Genomic DNA, 13,425 nt, shown 5'->3' with positions numbered 1-13,425 from the left:
TATACAGGGAGAAAGAATTGAAAAAATAAACAACATATTTTTATAAAAAAATCAGGAAAAACACAACTTCTGGTAAACCGATTCTTCCTGTTTAAGAACTCGATCTTATAAATCAAAAAAAGAACCTAAATGCCAAAGTTGGTTTAAATCGGACTTTTAGTTCAAAAGTTATTGTGCTATTAGTCATATATGTATAGTCGTCATTTTGGATGCCCGCCTTTTTTGTAAAAGGCAGAATCTGAGATGGCCTCATATCTAAATGTGAACCTTTGTATGTGTAGTATATGTGGTCCAAATTATATGCTTCTACCGTTAAATGCACAATAATTCTTATAATATTTTCAGGAATCTGCCGAACATAGCTACTTACATGTGAAGATAAGTTATGCATTTATTACATAGTAATTACCATAACTAAAAAGTTTAAAATATTTCCTTAAAAATATTTTTACGCTCTTTTCAATGCCGGTATTACCTTTTTGAAAAATTAATATATACAGGGTGAAAGAATTGAAAAAAAAACAACATATTTTTACATAAGAAATCAGGAAAACACAACTTCTGGTAAACCGATTCTTCCGGTTCAGGGCCTCGGTCTTATACATTAAAAAAGGACCCACATACCAAATTTGGTTGAAGTCGGAATATTCGTTTAAAAGTTATCGTGCTATTAGTCACATATGTATCGTCGCCATTTTGAATGCCCGCCATTTTTGTAAAAGATAAAATCTGAGATATCCTCATATCTAATTTTGAACCTTTATATGGGTAATATATGTGGTCCAAATTATATGCTTCTATCATTAAGTTCACAATTCTTATAATATTTGCACGAATCTGCTGCACTGCTATTAGACCAGGTGGATCTGTTTTGAGGTGGATGTGAGAGGTGCAAGTTAGATTTTTGACGCCGCGCCGCCCAAATAGTGCAATTTCAATAAATTATGTAAAGTACGTCAGACAGGTAAAGTGCTTTTTTATAAGTAAAAAAGTTGGCAAACTTCTACATGGTCTAGTATTTTTTGTGAAATATTTTAAAAAAATTTAATTTTTGCAAGTACAGGACACAAGAGCCTACAGAGGAATAACATGTGGTTCGGATCATTACGTCGTAAAATCAAAAGTAACCTGTCCATTTAGATATAAAATAACACATAATCAAACAAATTGTCAACCCCAACAAGAAGAAACTTTGGAAAAAAGAAGTTATAATTTGGATAGTTTGACCCAAGAGAGTACAAGAATACTATATCAACAAATACTGGATGGCAAACTAATGAATATAACTGAAACATCAACAGTAGAGGAGGTATATAGAAACGTAGTCGTTAGCGTTAAAAAAGCTGCAGAAGAAGCACTCGGCTTTAACACTCAAAGACAAAGTGAAAAACTATGGTGGAACAAAGAAATAGAAGCACTCGTAGAAGAGAAAAAGCAAGCGTATATCAGATGGCTGAGCAGTAAACAACAAAAAGATAGAGATGAATACCTGGAACTCAAAAGAATAACAAGAAGAACAACAGTAAAAGCAAAAAGAGAAATGTGGGATAAGAAGTGCCAGGAAATTAATACCTACCTGGGAGGCAGAAAATGTACAGAAACATGGAAGTTCCTCAATAAAATAAGAACTAACGAAAGGAAGAGCACAAACATTCAATTAATATCCACACAAAAATGGGAAAAGTACTATGGGGAACTACTGACAGAAAATAGGGACGAATACTTAACTCAATCACCAACAGAGGTTAACATTGAAGGAGAAGATATAACAATACAAGTGACAGAAATTAGAAAAGCTATAAAAGAACTGAAAAACGGTAGGTCTCCAGGACCAGGGGATATCCCAGCCGAACTAATAAAATGTGGATCACAAAAATTGTTTGAAACCGTCACTTGGTGCATAAATCAATTTATAAATGGTTCTCCCGTACCCGACGAGTGGAAAATTGCTTATATTTCGTCGATCCATAAGAAAGGAGATAAGCTTAAATGTGAAAACTATAGAGGGATATCAGTTACTAGTACATTCAGCCGTTTGTATGGACGAATAATTAGAGACCGCATTGAGAAGGAGTACAAAGACCAAGAGGAAGAAGAACAATCCGGTTTTCGAACAGGAAGAAGCTGTACTGATAATATCTTCTGCCTCAAACAACTAATAGAAAAAAAATTAAGCACAAATCATGAAACCCACCTCATGTTTATTGACTTGCAGAAGGCGTACGATACAGTTCCTGTAAACAAACTCTGGAACGTGTTACGACAGACGAATATTAGTGTCACCTTAATAAAAGCCTTAAGAAATTTGTATGAAGGGTCAACATCACAAATAAAAACTGGAAACAGATTATCGCAAAGCTTCCTGGTTAATAAAGGTCTACGTCAGGGGTGTTGTGTATCACCGACCTTATTTAAAATATATGTTGCAAAAGCATTGAAAGAGTGGAAACGAAAATGCAGAGGCATGGGCGTAGACCTTGAAGAGATTTGCTTATATACATTGCAGTTTGCTGATGACCAGGTTGTTATAGCAAACGATAAAGATGATTTAGAGTACATGGCAAGGAAATTACAAGAAGAATATAGAAAGTGGCGACTAGAAATTAATACAGAAAAAACAAAATACCCGCCAATAGGTACCGAACTATTGAACATCACATTAGAAAATAATGAAATCATCATGCCCTGCGACCATTACACATATCTAGGAATCGTTTTTGACACAACGGGGAAAGATGATGAAGAAATAAAGAGAAGAATAACACAATCCAGAAAAACAATAGGTTGTCTAAACAGCGTACTATGGAATCATGAAATAGGAAAAAGAAGAAAACACAATATCTACGAATCTCTTATTAAAAGCAGTCTATTGTACGGAGCAGAAACTTGGCGGATAACCGAAAACAACAGAAGAAAACTGGAGGCAGTAGAAATGGACGCTTTTAGAAGATCAGTAGGAGTGTCACGCAGAGAGAGAATACGTAATGATGAGATAAGACAGCGAATGGGGGTTGACGGCTCTCTAACAACAGACATAGAAAGAAAACAGCTGATATGGTACGGACACGTCCAGAGGATGGATAACTCAAGACTCCCTAAAATAATTATGCAATGGGTACCACCAAACCGCAGAAAGAGGAAGACCCAAGAAATCTTGGAGAGAGGGAGTAACGAAGGCGATGAGCGCAAGAGATCTTAGAGAGGGCCAATGGGATGATAGAGTGTCATGGAAATTAGGCATCGGACAACGTCGCAAGACGTTTTAAAACCGATTGATATATATATAATTTTTTTTAATTTAGATTACAAAATTATTAAGCGAAATCTATTAAATATGTTTTAATGACAAGACTTCCACTAAATTCTGTCTACTGATTTATTATGTTATAAAGATTGTCTAGGTGGATTGTGAAGGTCCTAAGTGTCATCTAAGTAGTGGAAAACTAGCTAGTACTTACTCCCTTGTTGTTTACTCCCTTTTTAAATTTTTTCTATTTTGTATTAAAAGTAATAAATGAAAACATTTGTAGCTAGTCGTATCTTACAAAAAATACAATTATCGTTATTCTGTTTTTTCGCGACTTTGCTCCAAAATAAATCGTTTTAAAGTTATTATAAGCAAGGAAAGTAGAAAAAAACGGTCTTTTCCGACATTTTTAAATATTTCAATTTTTTTATTAATGTTCCGTACTATTTGAGGGGGAGGATGAGTCAATTATTATTACTGAAATTATCACATAACTTTTTCTGCAAAAATCCGAATACCGCCAGACGTTTTGTCTGTAAAGAGATTTCATCAAAAAAAAGAATTCTTAGCAAAAATATAGCTTCTAAAAAAACGAAAACCATGATGTATTCACGAAGTCTGTAGACTCAGTAAAAGCAAAGTTGTAGCTCAGGAAAAGTACGTTCTTATTCGTCAAATTCCAAATGGGATATTTCAACGTGAAGTAACCAAAAAATAGTAGAAGTGAAACGTGAAGTATTGAAGTATTTTGAGTATTTATTCAGAAACCCTTTGCTTCGTATGTCATTGTGTTTTTTATCTATTTGTTTTTTTCTTTCTTTCTATAAAAAAAATTCTACTCGTCAAAATACCTATCAAGATTAGTGTGGTTTTTAACCCTTTCGTGACGGGAGTTTTTAAATATATCGTGCCCCATATACGGGAGACACATATATTCACTTGCATCAAAATGTACTTCAAAGCAGGAAACATTATATTATGTATACTCATTTTTATAAATAATTAATAAAACGTTAATCTTGTTTGCTTGTTTATTCAATTTTGCTCTAACGAACTGGTTTACCACAAAAATCGGGAAATGCATAGATGCGCGGAAGTGTTAAACGAAAGTACACGGAAGCGTAACGCCCAAAAACCCCCATATATGAGGCAAGAAAACTTTTGCGCGTATATGCGGTTCCCGGCGTTAAAGAGTAAGGTCCTCCCCGGAAAAATTGTTGGCGTTTTTTGGTGTTATTGTGTATAAAACGACTCGAATGTGAATACATTTGAGTTCAGTAAGTAAAATAAAATATTCGTTATCATTATCGTTGCGTTTATCTCTTTCCGGGGTCGGCTTACTTAATTACAATTATTCTCTATATGTCTCTATCTTGGGTCATATCAATATCAATCTCAAAAATCCAAGAGGAAAATAAAATTCCTGTAGCTGGCTGTATACCATAAATCTCAAAATACTGGATCCTTTGTATAAGTTATATTTAAATGTCCCTAAATAAGGGGTTACATCACATAACACAACGTTTTTTGATTAAAAAACTCATCATTAGTGTTAAAAAAGCAATAGTGTGCATGCTTGAGACACAAAAATGTTTTGGGTAAAAACCCTTTAAATGTTAAAAAGTTTTAGAATCTACTACATATTCATAATATCCCTGGATATTATCCAGGGCAACACAGGACTCTTCCCACGTGGTTGCAATGTAAAGAGGATTGAAACCTCACATCTCGGAGTTGAAAGGCAACTCCAATTTGTTAGGTTTCAATCCTCTGTCAACTTTCTGTCTGATAGCTGTAAATTCTAATTTAAGCTATTTTTTGGTATTGCAACACTTCCATAGAGATGTTGTTAAAGGGTTGTGTTGAGAGTTTTATGTTTTTATCATCTCTTAGTTTTATTACATAATATCTATCTCATATTTGCCTGTGTTCACTTCTTTCTATAGTTATTCTTCTTTTTATTCGGTGTCAGCTGTAATGGGCATGTTATGTTTTTTGGTATTGTAGATTTCGTTTAATTTTTTTTATTGAATGTGTCATGTTTATTATGTATAGGTTTTCTTGAAAAGAATCTATAGCTCTTTGGATTTCTTTGTAAAGATGTCATTTTTTTGTTTTCAATTACTTCCATCAGTTTCAAAATGTCTTCCGTCATCGAACGTCATCAATATTTCCATGAACGTCCATCAATTTTTTGGTTTGCTCCGGTTATTGTTTTTAGCTTTTGTCTGAAATTGATAACGACTGGATTGTGGTCTACACCTTGGTAGATTTTTACACTCTTAGTTCAGGAAAATAAGTAAGTACCCTGTTTGTGACACATCCCTCTCCAGGCAAACGACAGTTGTTTTGAGTATTAGGAACCCCTATAACAGGAGCCTATATTTTTCCTGTAGCTGATTTTCTGAGAAAATTAGTTATTAACAAAATAAGTTCAAAAAACAGTAAATTTTCGTTTTTATTAAACGCTTTTCTTTAGTTCAATAGTTTGCGTCAAATTTTTAGACGTTAATTTGACTGCCTTTTCTTCAATGCAAATGAATAGTCAATAAAAAATTATTTTTTTATGTTTTTAACTGTTTAAATAAAAAAACGATTTTAATGGAAAATTCTTAAATTTTCTTGTTTTTTACAATGTATAAACTTGAAACATTTACAGATTGTAGCTAATGATATGAACTATACATAATTTCACTTTTTACGTTAATTGTTTACTTTATGCTTCATAAATAAACAATAAAGATTGAAATATTTTTTGCCGATTCCGACTACTTTTTTCATGTTTGTACATTATATGTTTTATACATATTTTAATAAACATGACGATATTTTTTAATGTTTGAAAAGTGTAAGACTAAAAAGTAAAAAATAAAAAAAAAATGAAAAAAAAATTTAAGGGACGCTTTTCTTTGGTTACGAGTGACTAAAATTAAAAATATAAAAAATCAACTAAAAAACAAAAAATAAAAAAAATCTAACCCATTCGTTAAAGAAAAGCGTGGGGCGAAAACCGTTTATTCGATGAAGACGCGCCACGCTTTTCTTTGACGAATATGTTAGATTTTTCCAATTTTTTTTTTTGTTTTTTAGTTGATTTTTTTATAATATTTTTAATTTTAGTCACTCGTAACCAAAGAAAAATGTTTCTTAAAAACTTTTTTTCGTATTTTTTTATTTCGTCTATCAGCAAAACATGAAATATTTAAAACCAATTTTAGAGTAAGAAACATATAAATCATATTTTATAATAAACTTCAATATGGCATTCTCCAAATGTTTGTATCGTTATCTGTTGCTTAAAAATTGTAAATTAATTCAGAAATTTCGGTGTTTTATAAATTTAAAAAAATTTTAAACAGTAAGCTAGAACCTTCTAGTTACGGAATGCTGAGACTTATGGTGCTTAAGTTATATTTAAAATTTTAAAACAATCTAAATACGAAATGCGAAAAAATAATTTTTCTACAGGTACTTGTTAAAAAGTTATTCTAATTTTTTCTAAGCAAAAAATCGACATGATTTGCAAAATAATTTTACAATGTAAAAACATTATTTTTTGTCATTTTTTTTTGGATAAGTATTGATAGAATAACTCTTCTTCTTCCATAAACTGTTTATACCATTACTGTAACTTCATCATTTTCTGACCGATATTGTTGCAAAAAAATTAATTTGGAATAAACAAATTAAATAACTTTTTAAACTATTTGACCGATTGCTTTGAAATTGTGAATGTAGTTTAAACACCACAAGCCCCAGCATTGCGTTTAATAAGAAGATTCTAGCTTATATTTTGAAAAAGTTATTAACATTTATACAATTTTGCATTTATACAACAATTATTAGAATGCAATTTTGAAGGTTTTTATATAATTTATATGATTCTTACTCTAGTCTCAAATGCTTCATCTTTTGCTGTGTAACGTTACAAACGTCACATCTTTGCTATTATATTTTTAAATAATTATTTTATTCTATTTTCTTTAATATTTCATTAATAATTATCTTCTATTCGTTTTAATTTGTTTCTCCGTTAAAACCTGTTTGGCGCCTGTTCTATAGGCAACTCTATTTTCATCTAACATCTATGTCATCAAACTGAACGTACTCCGTATATCCTTACTCTCTAGATATCTGTCTTTTAATGTGGAATATGGTTGTCCATCTCCTCATACTTTGCGCTGTCATGTCACTGAGAGTTACAATTAGTAATGGAGGGGTAAAATTAATTTATTTAAAGATATGAAATTTAAATATTAGCTTCATTTTATTCCAAAAAGACGATCTCTTGGGGTAAGAAAATCCATTATTTTTTTCTTGTAATCACAGTTCAACAGTTCACAGTTCTTGTAATCACAATTCAATATAACAGTTTTTCTAGTATTTTTTATAGCTAACCTCCCATCTTCTAAAAACATGTGTTCTGATATTTCATTTCATCTATTGATATGCTTTTAGTAATCAAATTATTTAACTATTCCCTTCAGAATTAATGCCATTTAATTTACCCCTTTGCCATCTGCTACTTTTTGAATACTTTTTGGCAAGGTACCTTTCTTCTTGATGTCAAAACTTATACACGTTTTGTATTCTAGTTTTTGGGAAAAAATCAATCTTTCTCCCTTCGGGAGCCTCCAGCCTCATACATCACCGGTGATGCTTCTTCCAGGCAAATAAGAACAGGATGCATCCAACAATCAACAGCAACCAACCAATCAACTAGAACTGCAGTGACCTGAGGCCGACCATCGAGCCCAGGTTGAAAAGACACCAGCTGTACCTACCGACATCAAGATCTACCGTCAAATACCAAAAGCCATGCATAAGTATAATTTAAAAATTGTTAGTTTTTGGCAAGAATTTAAATACATTTGTTAATGCATTTTATAAGTCATATTTTTATTATACGTTTATTGAACAATAAACATCATTGCTTAAAGTATTGTTTTGTTTGCTTCCATTCCAAATTTTCATAGTTCATATTTAAGATTAGGAGAAGACGAACACACACCTTAAGAGACTGAGCTAAGCTAGGGTGAACGATAACTATCTTAGTTGGTTGAAGTATTATTTTCGAATGGTATTTCGATTAGCTGGGGTAATCTATCGGTTATTTTGTTTCAGCTGATAGACGAAAAAAGCGAAAATTTACCGGAATTTGTTAATAACTAATTTTGTCAGAAAAAAAGCTTCATATTACTTGATATTATGACTGATTTTCTTAAGATATCAGTAAAGGATCTTAAACGCAGCAGCTTCTTCTAGCTTTCTGCATATCCTGATACCGTTAATCTTATTGGTTATTTCGAGTCCTTTAGAGTCGATTTCCCCAGTAAAGGGCGAAATAGTGCCCTTACTTCAGGCCACTCTTTCACCTGTTCAAGAAAGCTGTTATTAGATATGAAGAGGACCATTTATACCGACGTTTGCTCGGCGATTTCACCATATCTGGCTACCCTCACCTCATACAGGCTACCTCATACCATTGTAGTTATCCGGAGTGAGGCACGTGGAGCCATAAGTGAGAGTTGGAAATTATCTCACATCTATGGCAGTTCTGATGAAAGGTAGTATCTCTATAATATAACCATAAATCCCATATTTTCCTTACTTATGTGTAAACTATAGTTAATTAGTTTATTTTAAATTAAATAATCGCTATTCTAGTTTTAATTATACAGAGAAAATCAACAATAACGGTACACTCAATGAAAAAGGTACGTAATATCAATAAAAATATTAATTCAGACAACAAACGCAATACTTAAAATTTGTCCAATTCTTGGTTTTATTGGGACAACAAAACGATGTTCATCAATTCATTATTTTCGTTCGTTGAGCCAATGTATTACGTTTATTGAATGGATGAACATTCATTATGTATACCATAATATCACTTTATTGGCATTACGAACTCTGTTCGCTGAGTCAACGAACGATATTTATTGATATTACGAACTCTGTTCACTGAGTCAACGAACATTATTTATTGAAACAACAACGTCGTTAATTGACCGACGAAGACTATTCGTTGTGTCAATAACAGTGTTATTTCTCCTAACGTATTTCGTTTATTTCTAGAATTATTTCCGTTTATTGTTACAATTAATTCCGTTCATTCCCACAATAAATACGGTTTTTCTTACAAGCAATTCTATTCATTCTTACAATCAGTTTCGTTCATTCCTACTATGAACGTGTTTTATATTAATAATTACTGAATGCAATAGCCCAATGTATAATAATAATTGATTAATAATAATTTTTTAAATCCCCTTTTTTTGTTCTTAACCTAAAGGACTTTACACTGTGTGATTTTTCATATGATTTCACTTATACAGTGTACTGGAATAAGTGTTACACTTCACCCACCCCCTTATTAACTTATTTATTTTAGCACATAAGCAAAACGCTCGGACAGGTCGATTTTTAAAATAATCAAAGTATATTATAACATCAATGTTTCGAACTTTACACGATCCCTCTTCAGGTGACAGGCGCGGCGTAACTTTGATTTTTTTTAATGGGAAATACGTCATGTGACAGCTTATTTAAAAACGTTTAAAATAGTGATTCCAAAAATGTATAATACTTTTTGAGGGCCAGGTGTAAAATTTCGATCGAATTCTGTTTAAACGCATTCATTTTTTTTTGGAATTCTGAGAAAACTAATAAGTATTTGTGAAAAATTTAAGCGCAGAATAAATTATTACATTATTACCGAGGGCAGAAAGTCCCTTAGAATAAACAAAAAGTTTGTGTTGAATGGTATGCCTATTTGAAATTAAAAATCATACTAAATTTTCTCTTTTTCGCCCCTGTGACTTATTAAAAAAATCATTATAGAGGTTCTCAGGGACTTCAGACCCTCGATAATACTGTAATATTTTATTTTGCATTTAAATTTTCAAAAATAATAATTAGTTTTCTCAGGATTCGAAAAAAATTAATACATTTAAAAAGAATTCGACCGAAATTTCACGATAATAGACACACAAAAACTTCCTTGTACTACGGACTACACTTGAAAATGAAATGCAATTATTATTCGGCACTTCGGTAACACAGAGAAGATAGGGGTATCACGATAAGGAAAAGCCGTTAACTTTCAAATGGTCAAGCAAAACATTTATTGTCTCAACAACTACGATTATTGTCACAATGACGCATTGATTGTGGGTATTAAATGCAGTAGTAGATTGATTAATATATTCGTTGTCACAACAATCAATTTACATCTATTCAATAATCATATATTACTCTATATTAACAACATTTGTACATTGTTTTAATGAAATCTGTACGTTGTCACGATAAATCAAGGTAATTGCTTGTCATCTACGAAATCAAGAACGTGAGTTGCTGCCAGAATTAACAGTATTTATTAAATATACGAAACTACGTTATTGGCTGAATAAACTTAGTGTTATTGATTAATGTACCCTAGTTATTCTCACAATTATTATTCAATCATTGTGACAATAACCAAATACATTCGTCAATGTCTAAAAGTTCGTTGAAACAACAAATTAAATTGTTGTGACAACGAAATACTATTCAGTAATCACTGTTAATCAATATTACGGACTAAATTTTTTTGAGTGTACTGCTTATTTCAGTCAATTAGCTTTTTGTGCATTCTATACACTGTGATGTATGGCATGAGTAATTGCCTTGTTACTAAGTAAAGTCTGCCTCATTGGCTTCCCTAAGAATCGCTACTTATATTCCAACAATTGCGGTAACTCAGTTAAAACGTGTTGACTTATCAGTAAGTCCATGTTGTGAGGCTGTTCCCATATGAAAAATTTCTCATTCGGTTCTTTGCGTATTCCTGTTCAAAAATATCCCCTTTTAAACAAATCACAAGGGTGCCAGGCGAAGTTTTTGGGCAAAAATTGTTTAGAAATTTTTTTTAACAAATTCGAAAGATTTTTTATGATTTCTGGGTCATTATAAACAAAAAGCTCTCTTGTCATTTTTCTCAAAAAAGTTGATAATTTTCGAGTTATAAACGCTTTAAAATCTGAAAAATGCTAAAATACTGATTTTCGAGGCTTGAAAACTCATATGTAAATTATTATTTTTGAGGTTACTGTTTTACTTATTGTTATGTTTAAAAGAATACTAATTTAGGTTTCAATCGTATTTTATTATTATTATCTTCTTATTACATTTTATTACATGTGGCTTCTTCTGCCGCCATCTGTCCACTTCCCGCCCAGTCATCACCCTGACAAGACACTTGACAGAAAGCAAGTCACAAAACATGAACAACATAATGTATAACTAACTACACAACAGTTACAAAGTGTCTAAATTGAAGTTTAAACATTCAATTTCAAGATTCTGACGAGTAATCGAGGTTTTTTTCAATTTAGACCGTTGTTTTTTAATTTTTAATTATGCGCGTCCACTCAACTTTTATAATCAACTATTTTCAATGGGAAATAAGCCACAATTTTACCAAGAAAATGATTTTATTAAGGTTTCGACGCCCAAGCCGGGTGTCATTGTCAAAATACAAAATAGTACTAAATTAAACAAAAATATTGTTGCTTAGTAAAAAATTCTTCTAATAATTTATTCAATCTGACTCATTTACTATGGAGTCTCTAGCGTGAGAATTTTACTGCCACCGTTGCATTTGGTTGTCTTTTTAAAGACAGATCACATGCTATGATTTTTTGTGGCTGATATTTTGAGTTGGGTTGATTTCATGTAATCAAATGAACTATCTTTTAGTAAAGTTGTCCCAGGAATGCAACTCATCAATATTGGTAATATCATTTTAAAGTCTTCTATTTTAAAATGTAAAATACCTGTCTGAATTGCCGATATAAATGAGTCAGATTAAATAAATTATTAGAAGAATTTTTTATTAAGCAACAACATTTTTGTTTAATTTAGAATTATTTTGTATTTTGACAATGACACCTGACTTGGGCGTCGAAACGTTAATAAAATAATTTTTTTTTTTTGTAAAATTGTGGCTTATTTCCCATTGAAAATAGTTGATTTTAAAAAAGCCACAAGGAAATAGCTTCAGAACAACACTCGACTTTATAATTTATAATTTTGTTTTGTTAAACTAACAACTGAAGAACAGTACAACAAAATAGTTATTTTTGCAAAAACAAAATCAAGTATTTAATGGTCAAACTGTTATCATAACATTACAACGTATTGGAAAATTCGGTGATTTTGAATTTATTAGTTACAACAAATACATAATAAAGTGTTAGGGACAAAAACATATTTACAAATATCAAGCATGTATTTATTTCTTTCTTGTACTAAACTAAAAATCTCTTGTATTTATTTTGTTCTTGTACTAAACTAAAAACATTAAGTAATTAATAACATTAATTAGCATTAATTATTTAATTAAACAAAGTAATTTGTAGACAAAGGTAGTTGGGTTCAAGTTGCATAAAAATGGCCATAAAAATAATTAACAAATATAATATTCGATCAACAAAACGCTAATTTGTATTAACAATTAAAGTTGAAATGGCTAACCAACAACAAGGTTCTCAGAGAACGTAGATATAGTAATAAACTAAAACCTAAATAATTTAATAAATGTGTATAATAAACATATGTATATAATGGTAGATGATCCGATATAAGAACGACCTTTACCGATCTGTTTAATAGATAAAATTTATTTGATATATGATTTAGTATGTTCAAAATTGTAAAAACAAGGGGTGCCCGATATAGTCTAAGAGCTAGTGAACCCTCCGACTAACGGTCGTCCTGTAAGACTAGAAATTTTTCTAGTGATAATTCATAGCACACCAAGGCTAAAAACCATGACCTGGCAGGCCTCTGCGGTGCACGTGTATCTACCAGGTGAATCGAAAAGTGCAAAGGACATCGCACACATCTTATGGAAAATATAATGTCACTCAAATTCAATAAAATTTATACGAATAGATTCGTTTTAAATTAACGATCAAATCTTATCATTGCGCCAACTCTTAATTATGATTAATTACGGCGCAAATTGCAATTAAAGTTTATCAAAATCATATTTTGGGAGTTCATAAAAATGTCAGATACAATCACTTTTACTCAGGGTGCTATTCAAAGCAGCTTAAACCCAGCGGATCCTAAAAGCGGATTAGTGAAACTATTTATACTTTCCTACTTCTCACCAAATATTTAATTAT

Source organism: Diabrotica virgifera, chromosome 6 (genome assembly GCF_917563875.1).
Source record: "Diabrotica virgifera virgifera chromosome 6, PGI_DIABVI_V3a".
NCBI lineage: Eukaryota > Metazoa > Arthropoda > Insecta > Coleoptera > Chrysomelidae > Diabrotica > Diabrotica virgifera.
The sequence above is the reverse complement of the archived record's forward strand: the minus strand, read 5'-3'. Positions refer to the sequence as shown.